At 49.6% G+C, this 16829-nt stretch overlaps 1 non-coding gene across 1 annotated transcript; it reads right to left on the bottom strand.

The window, feature by feature from the left end:
* Window positions 1-16012: 16012 nt before the first annotated feature.
* LOC137501403 (5S ribosomal RNA) lies at window positions 16013-16131 on the bottom strand. Its single transcript, XR_011018546.1, has one exon. It is a non-coding gene; the product is annotated as a 5S ribosomal RNA (ribosomal RNA).
* Between the last annotated feature and the right edge of the window lie 698 nt (window positions 16132-16829).

Raw genomic sequence — 16829 nt, 5'->3', positions numbered from 1 at the left:
GAGAAAGGAAGTCTTCATTGATGCATGTGTACAGAAGGCAACGGTTATTTATTCTTTGGAGGTGGGCGGGCGCGTTGTCGAGACGAGACTTTGCTCGGAGATCGCGATGGAGGAGCGTACGAGGGCGGTACTGAGCGCGCGCGGCGGGGCGCGGCGGAACCTAACCCGAGTAGTTTTAACCTCACTTCGTCGTAACCTAACCCCAACTCGACCCAGGGCCTACATTCAATCCCAACCAATCTCCTCAAGAAAGAAAAGAAAGAAAGAAAGACCCAGGGCCCCGTGGTAGTAGTAGTAGTAGTAGTAGTTGTTGTTGTTGTTGTTGACGGCGGTGCGATTGTCGTTTCAAGCGGCAAAAGGACTGAATAATCCGTCCGGCTATGATGGTGTTAACGACGACGATTATTATTATTATTATTATTATTATTATTATTATTATTATTATTATGAGGTTTTCCAATTTCTTTTGACCTTAAAGTAACAATGCTAACCACTTTGATGTGATGTCCCCCTTTTCACTTGCCTTTGGTTTGCTTAAGGGTAAGAGGCTAACACAACTGCTCTTTTTTTTAAAGGTGTGGTGGCCCTGAAAAGGGCCGTTTCTTAAGAAGGGTGGTTATTCCCTGTAGCTCCTTACTTGGAGCTGGTGTATTTGGTGACTGCCTTGGTGCCCTCGCTGACGGCGTGCTTGGCCAGCTCTCCGGGCAGCAAGAGACGGACGGCAGTCTGGATCTCCCGACTAGTGATGGTGGAGCGCTTGTTGTAGTGGAACAGACGGGAAGCCTCCGCGGCGATACGCTCGAAGATGTCGTTGACGAAGCTGTTCATGATGCTCATCGCCTTGCTGGAGATGCCAGTATCAGGGTGTACCTGTTTAAGTACTTTGTAGATGTAGATGGCGTAGCTCTCCTTCCTCTTGCGCTTCTTCTTCTTATCTCCCTTGGAGATGTTCTTCTGGGCCTTGCCGGCTTTCTTGGCGGCCTTTCCGCTAGTCTTAGGAGGCATGGTTGTCTCGTGTAGCTACTGAGAATCCAAACGAATGGCTGGGGCCATGCCCCAAGTCTCACACAGAAACCAGAGATTAGGTTCTGTTGAGGATTGTAGCCCTCCGACCGATTAGGTCTTGGGTGCTATCTCCTTCACAGATATGCTGGACAGAATGATGGTATGTGGAAGGGGAGTCCAGTTTCACACATCATAACTGGTCAGAATATGACCTGCGCCCCGTGAGGGGCGACGCACGTAGGAGACCCTGGTTTGAGCCAGGGCTTATCTTTAGTTGGTAGATTGTTCGTGCGTTAAGATGGGGTAGTAAGCTGATGTGACGTGGGTCACCCATCCAGGTGGACGCCACGCCCAATGTTGCTTAACCATCAGTGATAAGTGCTAGAAGAAGAAGGTGAGGAAGTGAGTGTACGACTGACTCAGGGGGTGGGGGTGACTGATAGGGACTACTTGACAGGGGATAACCACGTGACTTGGAGGGAGGTGGGTGTCTTGGGCTAATATACAATTAGCTGTCTATTGGGCATGGGGGGGAGTACTGGATTAGCTTGGGGGGACAGTAGACTGATTAGAAGGCGTAGGAGGTGGTTGGTTTCTTGGCTGGGTTGGGGGATGGTACCATGGTAGGAGGCAGGGATGGTACCATGGTAGGAGGGAGGTAGGTTGGGGTGAGGTGGGGGTTTGGAAGTGTGTAAGTGTCTGGAGTGCTTGTAGTGGGCTCTAACTGCCTGCTTGATGTAGGGGCAGCCAGGATATGAGGCAGCGTGACTGCCTTCACAGTTCGCGCACCTCGCCTGGTCCCTTGGTATTGTGCAATCGGTATGGCGGTGGGGGCCTCCACACCGATTGCAGCGAGTGCCTTCCGTGCATGAAGCAGCGGTGTGGTTGAGCTTAAGGCAGTTAAAGCATTGTGTGACTAAGGATGGGGAGGAAGTGTTGAGTGATTTGTGGAGAGTTGGTGTGTTGGTGCGTGAGGTGAGCCTGGGGGCAGGTTTTCTGCGCCTCCTCCCAGTCTGCGTGTTTTTGTCATGTGTGAATGGGATATGGTCACTAGGACCAGATCCCGTGTCTGTTAGTGTGGGTGGGGGGTTGGTCTGGGCTTCAGTGGACTGGGTAGGTGGGGGAGTAGATTCTGGAGCGGTAACAGTGGCGGTGACAGTGGGAGACTGAGTAGTAGAGTTGTCGGATAGGTTAATGACTATTGGAGGAGGAATGTCTGCTTGTTTGAGCTTTTTCAGGATGGTCTGCATGGATTTATTGTAGGTGGGGGTGATTATCATATGGTTATTATGTGTTTCTTCAATGACGGCTATGTGATGGGATATGATGGGTTCTATGGCTTGAATGACGGATTGACGGGTGATAGGTACTGGTCCAGGTTTAGATAACGGAATAAGAATGAAATTGCATTTAGAAGAGATGGGGAAGGGAGTGTCTTTGCGGGTGTAGTGGAAGGGATGCTCGAAGGGATGTTCTTCATCTTCTTCTGGTTCTTCTTCTTCTTCTTCCACTTGCTGCTGGTCTTCTTTTGGGGATGCGGTGAAGAGGCGATGTTCTAGGTTGTTGTCATGGAGTATTTGAGCGATTGGTTGGCAAGAGGAAGGGTCTTTGGGGAAGATATAGACGATGTTGGTTTCTGGATCTTCGTTTACATCATGGAGTAGATGGGTTTGAGAGTGAAGGAGGGTTGCAATTTTCATTCTGTGCTTACGGAGTGAGGATTTGGATTTGTTTGGAGGTGAGCGTATGGCAACACAGTGAGATTCAGGATTGGTGTGGGTGAAATCAATGGTCATAGGGATATTGAAGTTTAAATATGGGCCCCAGCTACTCAATCCACCGGGGGGAGCCATATTATGAGATGAGGTGGACATGGTAGGTGAGGGAGGGGGGGGTACTGGGACTTGGTAGGAGCTAGCACTGCTTGGTCAAACTCTAATGAGGACCTGGGGGTGCTCGAAGTGGGTACCAGTCGTGCCAGGTGTAGTTTTTGACCGGGTCGCGCCGGGACAAGGCACGAACAGGTGACCACACTAGGAGCCTGACAAATTTGCTGAGTGAGGTGGAGTGCAGGCTGGCTGTCTGAGCGTCCACACAGGACGACTTCCCTGGTGGGAATATGAGAGACCGTAGAACGTCTGGTATAAGTATATCCAGAGAGTCGGACCGACCAGGGAACGGCAAGATGGCGGCCGTTGCCGGGAGTCTCTGGAGCGGCTGGCGATCGGTGACTGGGGCGAGCCGGGGCTCGCTTGGCAGGAAGCTCGGTGTAGCGCTCCAAGTGGCTGCGGGCGGTACTGAGAGTACCGCAGGCGTAGCAGTCAACGGGAGACGACAGTATGCTAGCGGGTGACAGGAGACTTGCTCGGGCTGGGTTCTCTGGTGATGTTGTCAGCTCAGAGCATAGGCTTGGAATCGAATGGCTGTGGCTGATGAATGGCTGATGGCTGATGGCTCAATGGCTGGCTGGGGGCACCCGGTTTCAGCGTGTATTTGAAAGAAAACGCCTGTGTCGTACTAGCCAATGGGGGCGAACTAGCTGCAGCCTCATTGGCTGGCTCGCTGCCTCGCGTAACCTGCCAGAGTACAAAACTGGTGGTCACAAGGCTGCAGACCCCTTCTGCAAACCACTTTACCACTCTGCTCTAGAACTCAATACCTCACTCCTACCTTTGGTCATCCCACCCATGAAGGATTTCCTTCCCCTCAATAAATTCCGAGAGCTCGTGTCCATGGCTACTGCTTCTGTCTCTAAACACATCCAATTGATGCAAGAACTTGAGAACGGTTACGTAATCATATTTACGGACTCCGATCGCAGTTTTCAAAAACTTTGGAATCGGCTTGCTCACCACAAGCTGCTCCCATATACATGTCATCTTGAAGCCCAATCTGTGGACGCGAGCACCCAAACTCTGTTCTCCCGCCTCCCTCCCAAGATCTCCAGACCCTCCCAGTCCGACATCACCATCCCTCCTGGCACACACTCACCCACATTCATCAACACTACACCACCTACCGAACCCGGAAGTGAGACCTCATTAGCCTCACAACCGGCCAAGGTACCCGACTCCCCACCCTCTACCGAGTCTGTGACCGTGCCCGGAAGTGAGATCCCATTAGTCTCACGACCGGCCAAGGTCACTGACTCTCAACCATCCACCGAGTCCGGAAGTGAGACCCCATCAGTCTCTCAACCGGACAAGGCAACACTGCACAAGTACACTCAAACTGGGAGCAGGCGTAACAAACCTGCCTCTCGGTCAATTCCCCCACCAACACCTAACACTCACAGCACAACTACACGCCACCGTCCCTCCTCACTCATCATCCAGTGCTATAATTGCCTCCAGCTGGGCCACTCTGCGGCTTCATGCTCAGAGGCTACTAGGTGCAACAGATGTGGTGGTGCCCACCGCCACACTGACTGCACGCTACCAAAAGCCAAGCCGAGGTGCGCTAACTGCGAAGGCAGTCACGCAGCCTCCTACCCTGGCTGCCCATACCTAAAGCGGGCAATTAGAGCACATCACAAACACTCTCAACACCTACACTCACCCACCTCACACACACCTCAGCCTCTCCTCCCCCCCCCCCCCAACTTCGAACCCTGCTCCTCCACCTCCCGTAAACCCCGCCCTGCCAAGTCTTGACAATTCCACACTCCTCAACTTACTCCTCATCCAGTTACTTTCGTCCCTTAACCAGCCCATGCCAAGCCGCCAGCTAATTGTTAGCTAATCCCCCCCCTGCTCACACACCGCCCTGTTCCAAGAAGTCAACTCCTCATCTTACCCCCCGCACACCTGCACCCTCTCGGACTCCCCTTACTTCCTCCCACAATTATGTCCATCTTCTAAATTTGTTATGAAGCAACATTGGGAATGGTCACTTCTTGGATGGGTGACCATCCACCTGATGTTGCCGCCCCCCCCCTTCGTTGGTCACTAGTCACAGAGTGCCAACGACCCCCCACAACCTCTGCCCTATTAAGGGCACCCCCGGCCCCACCTGGGGCCCAGGCCATATCCTGGCCAGTTCGATCCCCGCACAACTATACCAGTTCACCTAAACCGTCATGTCCCTTCAATAAGAATCTATGAAATAGCACTCAAGGCCTGAAATATTGGTCGACGGGCTAAAATCACTCATTGGTCCCTCGGGACCTTTGAGGAGGCTGGTTCTGCAAAATACCATTTGGTGCGAAGCAGACTAGCAGAGCATCATGTCAGGACGAGGCAAGGGAGGAAAAGTTAAGGGCAAGTCCAAAAGCCGTTCCAGCCGTGCAGGCCTGCAGTTTCCTGTCGGGCGTATCCACCGTCTCCTCCGCAAGGGAAACTATGCAGAGCGAGTGGGTGCTGGTGCCCCCGTGTACCTGGCTGCGGTCATGGAGTACCTGGCTGCTGAAGTTCTTGAGTTGGCAGGCAATGCAGCCCGTGACAACAAGAAGACGAGGATCATCCCCCGTCACTTGCAGTTGGCCATACGTAATGATGAGGAGTTAAACAAACTCCTGTCTGGTGTGACCATTGCCCAGGGAGGTGTGCTGCCCAATATTCAGGCAGTGCTCCTGCCCAAGAAGACCGAGAAGAAGGCTTAATTGCCTTAGCCTTGGTTTCCCAGGCAAAAATTTAAAAAACGGCCCTTTTCAGGGCCACCAGCTGGTTAAGGAAAGAGTTGCTTGTCAGGCTTTATTGCTCAGTAGTAAAGGAGGTGTCAAAAGAGAAAGAGCAGTACAGTACAGTACATACAGGTCTCTAATAATAATAATAATAATAATAATAGTGAAACCAAGAACAACAACAACTACAACAACAGCAAAGAGAAGAATTGTGTTTAGTGTCCCTTCAGTAGCAACAGATGCTGGAATTTAGTGTTTAGGACAGAAAATAGCCTAGCCAACTTAATGATATATTACACAGTTCATTAATTGAAGGAAGGAAGGAAGGAAGGAAGGAAGGAAGGAAGGAAGGAAGGAAGGAAGGAAGGAAGGAAGGAAGGAAGGAAGGTTGCATAAGAAGTACTTTTAATATCATACCAGTTTACGGTATAACCTTCAAAACTGGAGTAGGTTATCAGAGTAGAATGAACCAGAGGAATAGGCACGTTTTAGCATTTATTTATTTATTTATTTATTTATTTATTTATTTATTTATTTATTTATTTATTTATTTAGAAAGAAGCCAAGTGATTAGTTTCTGAATGAAAGAAAGAAAGAAAGAAAGAGGATCAGATACAGATATCTAGTGTCCATTAAAAATAAACTTCAGACTAGACTTCATTACTAACGTTGAGGGCATATTTTCTTCTCTGCAGGGCTCGAGGAGAAGTGTACTGTACAGTACAGTACAGTACAGTACCTCCTAGGAAGAAGTGCTGCACAAGCAATGCTAGAGGAGTACTGGACACGGGACACAGAGCTCTTTTGAGAGGTAAGTGGTGGCCCTGAAAAGGGCCGTTTTTTTTAAACACTGCATGCCCCCTGCCGGGAGCACGCTCGGAAGAGATCTAACCGCCGAAACCGTAAAGGGTACGTCCCTGTCTCTTGAGGGCGTACACTACGTCCATGGCGGTCACGGTCTTCCTCTTGGCGTGCTCGGTGTATGTTACGGCATCCCGGATGACGTTCTCCAGGAAAACCTTGAGCACGCCACGAGTCTCCTCGTAGATTAGGCCCGAGATACGCTTGACCCCACCTCTGCGGGCGAGACGTCTGATGGCAGGCTTGGTGATGCCCTGGATGTTGTCTCGGAGCACCTTCCTGTGACGCTTGGCGCCTCCTTTGCCGAGTCCCTTTCCTCCCTTGCCTCGTCCGGTCATGGTAGATCAGTACAACAGCGAGTTCAGAGCTCGAATGTGCCAGACAGACCACGCGTCACAATGGATATGCGGGCGGAGCCCGGATCCTTTGTGCATTATAGCCCTTCGACCCGAAGGTCTTGAGTGCTGCTTTCGGCAAATTAAGTGAGGGACAGAACTGTGGTGTAGTAGGTGATGGCCATAGTAGGTGGAGGCCTAACAGGTAAATTCAGAACTGGTCAGGATATGACCTGCACCCGTGTGGGTGAAAAGAGGGAGTCCTGGACCACTGTGTAGTGAACCAGGGAAATCATAATTTCCCGTAAAGGGAGTAGATAGTTATTCATGATGGCGCTAGGCCGTGGAGGTGGATGATGGTCACCCATCCAAGGGATGACCACTCCCAATATTGCTTAATTGTCTGAGTAGTATAGAGAATTGTGCTAGCGGAAAATGGGGGTGAGAGTGAGGGAGGAAGCCGGCAAGGGGGGACGGGGACGGGGTGCGTTGCTGTAGAGGGCACAGGGTCTCAGCTACTCAATCCACTGAGGGGGCCCTGTCGGAGGAGGGATTGGGAAGGTCCCTAGTAAGGAGAGGTCAGACCTGACAGGCACAAAGTCACGGAGGGATCGCGCCGCAGCGGCCCCCCGACAGCTGTGAGCTGTGGGAAGGTGGACCTCAACGTTACATGATGTCAGGGGCACCAGGATAAGTCCTCTAGCCATGCCCCCTCGGAAGACGGGTTGCCCCCCAGCAAGCCGCCGGCCCCCGCTTGTGAGAGGGGGGAGACCCGCTTTTGCTTGTGCTTTTGTTGAACGAGCCTGGCCCCGGTGACGTCGGCAACTGGCTAGCGAATGGCAGCGCTGCTGCAGCACAGGGAGGGGGAAGCGAAGGAATAAAACAAGGCGAGCGGGAGCAAGCTCTTTTATTCTCCCTGCAGCGTGTCGACAGTGAGTACCGTACGTCATGGCCCGGACGAAGCAGACTGCACGTAAATCCACCGGAGGCAAGGCCCCCCGCAAGCAGCTGGCAACCAAGGCTGCCCGTAAGAGCGCGCCTGCCACGGGTGGAGTGAAGAAGCCTCATCGGTACAGACCCGGTACCGTGGCCCTCCGTGAGATCAGGCGCTACCAGAAGAGCACCGAGCTGCTCATCCGCAAGCTGCCTTTCCAGCGGCTCGTGAGAGAAATAGCTCAGGACTTCAAGACCGACCTGCGCTTCCAGAGCTCGGCCGTCATGGCCTTGCAGGAGGCCAGCGAAGCCTACCTGGTGGGTCTTTTCGAAGACACCAACTTGTGTGCCATCCATGCCAAGCGTGTCACCATCATGCCGAAGGACATCCAGCTCGCCCGCCGCATCCGAGGGGAGCGTGCCTAAGTCCGGAGCTTGCTTAACGCTGGACCTTTCACCAAACGGCCCTTTTCAGGGCCACCAAAATATCCCAGAAAGAGCAGTCGTAGTCTCTGAGCTAGCACGGGCAGTGAATTAAAATATTTTTTAAAAATAAATAAATAATAATAATATAAATCTTGATGATGATGGTGGTGGTGGTTGTTGTTGTTGTTTCCAGGGGATGATGTGAACATTCCAAGTGCAATCACAGTAAAGAAAAAACTGAATAATAATAATAATAATAATAATAATAATAATAATAATAATAATAATGACAAAGTATATACATCTTGAAGGCGGTGGTTGTAGTTTTTTTTTTTTTAATTCCAGGGGTCGATGGGAAGAGTCCTAGAGCAATCACAGTAAAGAAAATAGTGAATAATAAAGGTGGTGATAATAATAATAATAATAATAATAATAATAATAATAATAATAATAATAACAAAGTATATAAATCTTGAAGGTGGTTGTTGCAGTTGTTGTGCCAAGGGGATTAAGGAAAACTCCAAGTGCAATAACAGTAAAGAAAACACTAAATAATGATGATGATGATGATGATGATGATAATAATAATAATAATAATAATAATAATAAAAACAACAACAGAGTAGCGGGGCACTTATGCAGACTTGCCCCTTTACGAGACAAAGGTAGGAGGGGGGGCCAGGTTTCACGCTCAAGACTTCATAGGCTCTTTTAGAAAGAAGGTGATGGCCCTGATAAGGGCCGTTTTTCCTCTGCTCCCACGGGAGCAAGAGGTGCGGGTGGAAGGAAGCAAGATCATGAAATGACCTCACTTCCTTTTAACTGGTGCCTTTTTAGGCGAGGCCTTGGGCTTAGCAGCCTTTTTAGGCTTAGGTGCCTTAGGTTTCTTAGTGGGCACCTTGGCGGCCTTCTTAGCCTTGGAAGGAGCCTTCTGCTTTGGTTTGGGAGCAGGAGCTGCCTTCTTCTTCTCAGCAGGCTTTTTGGAAATGGCTTTCTTGGCTGCAGCCTTGGCTCCACCAGCCTTCTTCGCCTTGGGGATGCGCTTCTCCTTGGGGGCGGCGGACCGCTTGACAGGGGCTGCGCTGGCCTTCTCCGGCTTGGCAGCTGAGGCGAGTTTGAAGGAACCTGAAGCTCCCTTCCCCTTGGTCTGGACCAGCTCTCCGGAAGCCACAGCAGATTTCAGGTACTTCTTGATGAATGGCGCCAGCTTCTCAGAGTCCACCTTGTAGTTGGCAGAGATGTACTTCTTGATAGCTTGGAGAGAAGATCCACCTCGCTCCTTGAGGCTCTTGATGGCACTGCCCACCATCTCGGAGGTTTTCGGATGGGCAGGCTTGGTGCGAGGTTTCTTGGATGCGGAAGCCTTGTTCTTCTTGGGCGACGCCTGGGCCGGAGCCGAGGCGGGTGCAGATGCTGCCGATGCTGTTGCTGTGTCAGCCATGGTCACGGTGCGAATGTGTTAAATTTTCCCCAGGGTTCGGTATGGTACACCTATCTAGAGATAGGTGTTAGTGTTGTGCCGATGCCGGTGTCTCTTCGAGACTCCTCTGTCGGCCTTTAATGTTATGTTGCAGTTTTGTGAAAGTTCGTATGTTTGATTTATTTGTTGTGTGTTATTTTCAGTAAATGGTGTTGTTAATGTATGTGTTTTGTTGAATGTATGTGTGAGTGTACTTGTTGTGGTCACCCATCCACTGGGTGGCCATTCCCGATGTTGCTTAACTATTTGTGTAAGTAGTATGTATGTGTGTTGGTACCTAGGAGAATTTACATTCAGTAACCATGGCTAGCACAGCTGTTTTTGTGGACGATGTGGCTCACCCTGTTGGAGCAGGGTTTGCCTAGCATATGTTACGTTTGGAAGTCTGTAACGCTTCATCGTGTCAACAGTTCGCAACTTGCACTTTTACTTTAAAGTGCAAGTATCTGCGGTTGTTAAGTAATAATTTTACAGCATCTATAGGTGTTAAGTTGGAAAGTACAGCATTGTTAATTAGCAGCATTTAAGTAGTGCTCCCGCCTCGGATTCCGTGAGTTCCAGTGCTTTAAGGAAGTGAGGAGTGAGGTCTTTGCTTGTTACTGGGCGGGGGCGGTATGCAGGGCGGGATTTAATTTAGTTGAGGATCAGTTGCTTGGCAGGCATGGGAAGTAGAGGCTGATCCGGAGTTGATATTAGCTTGGTAAGAAGACTGATCAGGGCATGGGAAGCTTGGCAGGGCTGGGTCGTATGGGCGTTGGTAGAAGGTCCTGGGTTCGAATGATGCAGTGTATTATGGCTAAGTGGTGTCTGTGGTGTGTAGTGGTGAGCCTGTAAGTGCCTGGCGCGTCTGTAATGGTCTCGAATTGCCCTCTTCAAGAACGGGCAGCCAGGAAATGAGGCGGCGTGACTGCCTTGGCAGTTCGCGCACCTCGGCTGGCTGCGTGGTACAGTGCACTCAGTGTGACGGTGGGGACCGCCACACCGATTACACCGCTGAGCCTCTGAGCACGAGGCTGCAGAGTGGTTCAGTCGAAGACAATTGAAACATTGTGTAATGAGTGTTGTGTGAGGGGGGGTGCGTGTTCGTGTCTCTGAAGTGTAGGTGTTGGATGTGAGCGGCGTTGACTTAGGGGCAGGTTTTTTACGCCTGCTCCCAGTCTGAGTGTATCTGGAGTGTGTTACCGTACCCGGTTGTGAGACTAATGGGGTCTCATTCCCGGGTTCGGATGCTGGTGGGGGGGGGAGTGTTTCCGTGCCCGGTTGTGAGATTAATGGGGTCTCAGTCCCGGGTTCGGATTCTGGCGGGGGGGAGAGGGGTGAGTCCAAGATGATTGGAGGGTCGTCTGTTTGTACTGTCTGGTGCTCTTGGTTTAAGTGAGTTTGTGTGGTTTTTGTGAATGTTAGTGGTGTGTGTGTTGCGTCCAGCTCAGTTTGGGTAGCTACTTCGGCGTCTGGCGCGTACCCAATGCATACTCTGTAACGGATGTCCCTAGTTTTTAGGTGTTCAAGAATGGCGCTATAGCTGCCCTCAATATCCATAGGGAAAACAGTTATGCATCCATTAGAGAGCTCCTCTAAGAGCTGGACGTGCTTTATGACTGGCTGGATGGCTAGGTATGTGCGTTGGCGGTGGTGGAATCGGGTGTGTCTGGATGGGTACTGGTCGTAAGGCATTGGAAAAATAAAAGGATCGTACCAGGTGTCACGGTTATTGGTGCGAATTTGGAGAGGTTGGTCGAAATTGGGGGTGGTTGGGGGTTTCCTGGACATGGTTTGAGATGGGAATGTCAGTGTCTTGGCTACTCAATCCACCAAGGTGGTCCTGACGGCTGGTATGGGCTGGGGAGACTTGGGTGTTTATGATAAAACACTGGAACGGTCAAACTCAATAAGAGGACCGGCGCGCTGTTAGGTGCTCACTCAGTGGGCACGGTCGAAGCAGGTTTAGTTTTGACGTATCTCAACGGGACAAGCCTCGAACCAGTGACCACACTGAGGGCTCTGACAAATTGCTTGGGCCTGCCGTAACTTGGCTAGCAGGCGATTGCAGTTTCTGCCTATTGTTGGTGGCAGTTAGCGATTGTTGATTTGAAATAGGCTGTGTTGCAGGTGGCCTATTCCCGTGGTGAAGGGGCTCTCTGATAGAACCCTAAATCTTGGTTGGAGCGTAGGTATCGCAGTTAGCGGCAGGGTAACTAGCGTTCTGGGTGCTGGGTTCTTGGTAGCCGGAGCTTAGTGCTTACAGGACTGCACTGCACGAGCGCTGAGCTGCGAATGTGTTAAATTTTCCCTGAAAATGGCGGAGTGTATCAGGCTACTCGGACCGCGCAGGAAACAGCAGTGGCTAGCTGTCGGGTGGGCTGCGCGGCGATAAGTTGGGGACGTGCTTCCTAGCTCCTTTCTCGTGCACCCTGCGTCCCGTGGGGGCGGCGGAAGGTTCAGTTCAAGGTAGGAAGGGATAGCCAAAGGATTAATGCTGCTCCTCAAATGAAAGAAGTGCTGCCCGCCTTGTTCAGGGCGTCCTGGCGCAGGTGTGTTCCATGGACAGCATTTCCTCAGCTCCCTCTCCATGCCGACATTTAGGGGCAGCCGCCGTCGTCGCGACGCCCCCGGGAGCGACCACCGCTTACCTGAAGGAAGTCCCATCCTTCCTCTAGCTGCCAAGGCAGAGAACTGTTTGTGGACTCTAGCCACTTTCGAATGAGAGCAAGGGACGTTCGGCCTTCAGGTGGATTTCTGCAGTAGCAAGGAGACCCACCGTAATCTGCCTCTAATAGCATTGCATAAAAGGGCATAAAGAAGGAAACATATAAATTAGGGACTAGTTTCCACGACTTGTCAGATTCCAGGTCTCTTGCTAGCTCTTTAAGTTCATTTTAGTCGCAGTATTTAGGGCCATAGGCACTTGCCTCACGGTCAGGTACCCTCTCTCACTTCCTGCTGTTTTAAGGCCCTTGTAAGGGAAGAGAAGAGAAGCCTAGTTAAAGAGGAATCCTAGAACGTCTAGGTGTATTTCAGGGCGTACCTTAAGGCCCAGACCGGAAGACAGCCGGTTAAGTCTCACGAAAGACTTTGTCCCTGACCTGTAGGAGGGAAGCACAGCCTGGTAGAAACGTCCCGCCTACCCCGGGCAACAAAGCCAGGACCGAATATCTCTAGGCCTATTCACAATCGAAAAGAAGCCCATATATAGTATATCTACACCAGGCGGTATTACTAATTGTTCCAATATTACAGCCGATCGCGTCCTCCCTCAAGTTGGACAGCTTGAGGTAGACAGAAGCTTCCGAGGGAGCTGCCTACAGAGAACAACTTCAGAAAAAATTGGATGAGAACAAGAGATACAATGATAGGACCCATCTTAAGACACCCAGGACTTATTCAGTTGGTTTTAGAACGATGTGTAGGCGGTAAGAACTGTAGGGGTAGACCAAGGTACGGACATGACAAGCACATGTAGGATGCAATAGTTACATAGAAACGAAAAGGTTGGCACAGGATAGGGTGGCGTGGAGGGCTGCATCAAACCAGTCTACGGACTGGTGACTCAAACAACAAACAACAACAGTAGGCTAAGGCTATTAAAAAAAAAAAACAACTACCGCTACTACTATGTCGACGACGACGACTTTTACCTAACTTTCGTAACCGACCTTTGGTTTCAAAGCTGCCATTAAGTGAGAGTATGCCTCCTTAAAATAACCTACTGGCTGCGGCGAGAATCGATCACACTATTAGCAGCATAGAACGAAGACGATCGCGTGAACTGACTTCAAATAATAGTATTAAAGTTTGAGGTTACGTCGAATGTAATTACAAAAAGGCTACGCAATTACTTCTTTGACTTACAAGTACAGCGGCATACCTAACCTCAAAAAAGAATAAGGTCAGTAAAGTGCGAAACCGCGAGAATGCTATGTCCCTTTCGACGTGTAAGGAACTTTTTCTTTCTTTCTTTCTTTCTTTCTTTCTTTCTTTCTTTCTTTCTCCTGGTCCGAACGACGCCGGGAATTGCAGGAATACGTGTTGGGTTAACACGTTGGACGTTCAATTCTTACTTGCAGATGGAAATCAGGAAGGAAGGAAGGAAGGAAGGAAGGAAGGAAGGAAGGATCTAACACAGGGTAGATGCACGGTTAACACAACTTCTCTCGCCATGTGGATTCGGTGTGATTATACGGCTGGATGCCCTTCCTGACTACAACCTTCCTTCCTTCCTTCCTTCCTTCCTTCCTTCCTTCCTTCTTCTTCTTCTTCTACTACTACTACTACTACTACTACTACTACTACTACTACTACTCAAGTTTGTGCTGTAAAAGAATACCCTGTGAAGAAAACAGGAGGTTTAAGAGTCCTCTTCCCTCAAATATCAATTGAAGTACCGTAATGAGGGATACCGAGTCATTTACATTCATGGGAGGATATGCGTAAAGGGACCTGATGATTTTTAGGCCAGCTGCGCTAGGGTTACTCTTCGTATGACTAGACCAGACCAGTACCGGTACGGTACCTCAAGATTTTTATTTTTTCTTAATTAGTTTAGGTGATCCAAGCCTAACCTGCAGTATATTGCACCCGAAATATCTAGCATCTACCCTGTAATGAGAAGATGCAGGCCTCCCTCCCAGTTTTCAAGACTGGTGATGATAAAAGTGTGCGTAATTTAGCTTGAAGTTAGCAGATCCACGATCAGTTTATGCCCCTTTTGCTCGGTTCGCTGCAATCATGTCTTAGAACAGGGTCTCCATTCTAGGCCTATCAATTCCTGCGAACTCGTGAAAGCAATCAGGTAATGAAGATGATGATTGTAGTTATTAACATTAAGAAGAGAAGTTGAGGTGTTTGTCTTCAGCAGAAAAGAGGATATAGGACCCGGGTAGCAGTGAAAGGGCGACCGTGTTAGACGCAGGATACCTAACCTCCCTATTCTTTGAATTCTAACCGGTAGTACTAAGGTAAGGAGGAAAAAGTAGGACGTACAGGTACGCAGTGTTCAGGTGCTGGGCAAATGGACGTATTATTGCCGAAGTACGAAAAATCCGTACCGGCCTAACAGGAAGTAGTAGTGGTAGGTAGTGAAAAATGTTATTTACTTTACGCCCCACTAACTACTATTTACCGTTTCCGGAGACGCCGCTGAGGCGAAATTTTGTCCCGCAGGAGTTCTTCTATTTTACGTGCCCGTAAATCTACAGGCATTAGGCCGACGTGTTTGGCCATTCAAATACCAAGGGAGTGAACCGGAATCGAACTCGCCAAGTTGAGCTCAGAATGGCCTATTTAAATCCAGGACGGTAACGGTAATGATATGGGGAGTTGAGGTTAGTTCTATGGAATTCATCACTTGCCGAAAGGTCGGTCAGCCGACGTGCAGGCTACTGAAATCGAGCACTTTCCTCACGTCACCTAACCTAAAACGTCACGACACTTTCAACTAACACTTGTCGTCGAAAACGTTACTTTCTCAGTCTTATTAGGAAACCGTCTCATCTTAGGTAGAAATGCAAAGTCCTGGGAGTCAATGCTACGATTTGTCGGAACACGCGCACAAGGGTCACTCTCCTGCACTAGTACATCATCGTTCGTAAGCAAGCTTATGAGAGACGCCCAGTTACCTGCAGAGAATAGCGCACAACAGACTTGCAACTTATTACCGAACGTCGTCGTTATATCAACGGGTCAGCGATAGTATCTTATCTTACCTGAAAGAACATAAAATGAAATCATTTTTCGCCTCTTTGAAGGGCTGCTACATGCGGCGTGCGGTTGCTAGGACACGGCTTTCATTGTTATCACGACAGTGTCGATGACGTTGTTTGGAAACCATCTTCCTCGCGATTTTCTTGGCGGGCAGGGAGATTCGAACCCACGTTCCGCCCTGGCACTGATTACCCTTCTTACCTGTAATCTTACGCTAAATAGGACGTAGTAGAATGAAGAGTTAAGAATCCGTGAGGGGCCGCCTACAGACAGGGCACACTATGCTGCACTAACCTAAAAGAAAAATAACAGCACACACACACACACACACACACACACACACACACACACACACACACACACACACACACACTCTCTCTCTCTCTCTCTCTCTCTCTCTCTCTCTCTCGCATAATCATCATCATCATCATCATCATCATCATCATCATCATCATCAGGTCAGGTTAGGCGGGCACCTCGGAGGAAGTTAAGTATCTACAATAAACTTGAATCATGTTGGAAAGTTAAGAACATCTGGTTAGTTTCACATGTAACAAAAATCGATCAATTTCGACATTTGTGCAGCCGTAAGGCTAAAGTTGATGATAAAGGGTTATTTAGAGATCAGAATAGTAGGTAAAAAGGGAATTGAGCCAACGGCACGTGGTGTTCCCAAGCGGTCACCCATCCAAGTACTGACCACGCCCAATGTTGCTTAACTGCGGTGATCGGACGAGAACCGGTGTATTCAACATGGTATGGCCGTTGGCGAGAAAGGAAGTCTTCATTGATGCATGTGTACAGAAGGCAACGGTTATTTATTCTTTGGAGGTGGGCGGGCGCGTTGTCGAGACGAGACTTTGCTCGGAGATCGCGATGGAGGAGCGTACGAGGGCGGTACTGAGCGCGCGCGGCGGGGCGCGGCGGAACCTAACCCGAGTAGTTTTAACCTCACTTCGTCGTAACCTAACCCCAACTCGACCCAGGGCCTACATTCAATCCCAACCAATCTCCTCAAGAAAGAAAAGAAAGAAAGAAAGACCCAGGGCCCCGTGGTAGTAGTAGTAGTAGTAGTAGTTGTTGTTGTTGTTGTTGACGGCGGTGCGATTGTCGTTTCAAGCGGCAAAAGGACTGAATAATCCGTCCGGCTATGATGGTGTTAACGACGACGATTATTATTATTATTATTATTATTATTATTATTATTATTATTATTATTATTATTATGAGGTTTTCCAATTTCTTTTGACCTTAAAGTAACAATGCTAACCACTTTGATGTGATGTCCCCCTTTTCACTTGCCTTTGGTTTGCTTAAGGGTAAGAGGCTAACACAACTGCTCTTTTTTTTAAAGGTGTGGTGGCCCTGAAAAGGGCCGTTTCTTAAGAAGGGTGGTTATTCCCTGTAGCTCCTTACTTGGAGCTGGTGTATTTGGTGACTGCCTTGGTGCCCTCGCTGACGGCGTGCT

This window comes from Anabrus simplex, chromosome 6 (assembly GCF_040414725.1).
Source record: "Anabrus simplex isolate iqAnaSimp1 chromosome 6, ASM4041472v1, whole genome shotgun sequence".
Taxonomy (NCBI): domain Eukaryota; kingdom Metazoa; phylum Arthropoda; class Insecta; order Orthoptera; family Tettigoniidae; genus Anabrus; species Anabrus simplex.
Note: the sequence above shows the minus strand (reverse complement) of the source record. Positions and strands in the feature narration are given on the sequence as shown.